The sequence below is a fragment of the Morus notabilis genome, unplaced genomic scaffold (genome assembly GCF_000414095.1).
Source record: "Morus notabilis unplaced genomic scaffold, ASM41409v2 Scaffold2645, whole genome shotgun sequence".
In the NCBI taxonomy this organism is placed as follows: Eukaryota; Viridiplantae; Streptophyta; class Magnoliopsida; order Rosales; family Moraceae; genus Morus; species Morus notabilis.
In genome coordinates this window covers 1-2,053 of record NW_010362505.1, presented here as the reverse complement: position 1 = coordinate 2,053, position 2,053 = coordinate 1, and positions in this window count along the sequence as shown.

Sequence of the window (2,053 nt, the reverse complement as noted above, 5' to 3'; positions counted from 1 at the left end):
ATTATTCGTGGAGAGGAGAGCCGAAGGAATGTGATGCTAGAAAAACCGAGTGGTATGGCAGGGGGCGACTACATCAGAACATCAGGAGAAGAATAAGGATGACCAGCCAAGGAATTCAGGAAGGGAGAACCAGAGAAGGGAAAATAGAGATAATCTGTGGTGCACCTACTGCAAGAAGTCGAGGCATACAAAGGAAAATTGCTGGAAGTTGAATGGTAAACCTCCAAGCAGTGAGTGGGGAACACGTGGTAGACAACAGAGGCCCCAGGCTCATCTCACGGAGCAAGCAAAGGCTGAAGAAGGAGCGGACAGCTAGGGATTTAAGGGAGAAGAGATAGGGTTCAAAAGGGATGAGATTGAAAAATTAAGGAGTCTATTGAGTTCTCTTGAAAAACCATCCGGAGCTAGTTCCTTAGTCCTCTCAGGTAAACCAGTGATTTCTTATGGATTGCACGCTTCTGGAAAATTTTTTGATGATTCTTGGATATTAGATTCTGGAGCCACAGACCACATGACACACTCCTCACATTTTTTCCGTACATATACTCCTTGTCCGAGTAATAGGAAGATTATCGTGGCAAATGGAGAATTAGCTACAGTGGCAGGTTTAGGAGATGTTAATATTAATCCCTCCGTGGTCCTTAAAAATGTCTTGCATGTGCCGAAGTTATCAGCTAATCTTATCTCTATTCAAAAACTTACAACTGACCTTAAGTGTTGTGTGATATTTTTCTTATCTCATTGTGTTCTTCAGGATCAGGCCTCGGGGAGGAAGATTGGACTTGCTAAGGAAAGAAACGGTCTCTACCACCTGGAAATTTCAAAGAAAACCGACAGTAACTTGCATGTGTCTCTTCTCAGTTCCTCCAATAAAGATGCCATTTGGCTTCACCACTATCGTCTTGGTCACCCGTCCTTTATTGATCAATTTCTATACAAGAAGTTACAATATTTATAGGAGAAAACCCTATGGGAATCAGGAAATAAAATCCCACGGAAAGAGGGATTAGATGAGATCCTTATCTCAAGAGATCTCCTTTAAAAACTGAAAGTATAAACTACTTTCCTATCTTATCTCTAAGCCCCTATTAACCGTATTATTCATATTTTCTACACTCCCCCTCAAGTTAGTGCATAGATAAAGATCAAGACAAATGGAATGAAGCAAGGAGACATGACTGTCACAGAGTATGCCAATTTTCTGCAGATCATGTGGCAGGAATTGGACCACTACCGAGTGTTCGAGATGAAGTGCCCGGATGATGCAGCAATTCTCAAGAAATACATTGAAGGTGACAGGGTGTATGATTTTTTGGCTGGATTAAATTTTGAATTTGATCAAGTTCGGTTACAAATACTCAGTAAGGAGGATGTTCCTTCACTGGAAGAGGCCATTTCCATTATTCGTGGAGAGGAGAGCCGAAGGAATGTGATGCTAGAAAAACCGAGTGGTATGGAAGGGTCTGCCCTGGTGACTAAATCGGATTATCAAGAGAAGAATAAGGATGACCAGCCAAGGAATCCAGGAAGGGAGAACCAGAGAAGGGAAAATCGAGATAATCTGTGGTGCACCTACTGCAAGAAGTCGAGGCATACCAAAGAAAATTGCTGGAAGTTGAATGGCAAACCTCCAAGTAGTGAGTGGGGAACACGTGGTAGACAACAAAGGCCCCAGGCTCATCTCACGGAGCAAGCAAAGGCTGAAGAAGGAGCGGACAGCTAGGGATTTAAGGGAGAAGAGATAGGGTTCAAAAGGGATGAGATTGAAAAATTAAGGAGTCTATTGAGTTCTCTTGAAAAACCATCCGGAGCTAGTTCCTTAGTCCTCTCAGGTAAACCAGTGATTTCTTATGGATTGCACGCTTCTGGAAAATTTTTTGATGATTTTTGGATATTAGATTCTGGAGCCACAGACCACATGACACACTCCTCACATTTTTTCCGTACATATACTCCTTGTCCAAGTAATAGGAAGATTATCGTAGCAAATGGAGAATTTGCTAGAGTGGCAGGTTTAGGAGATGTTTATATTAATCCCTCCGTGGTCCTTAAA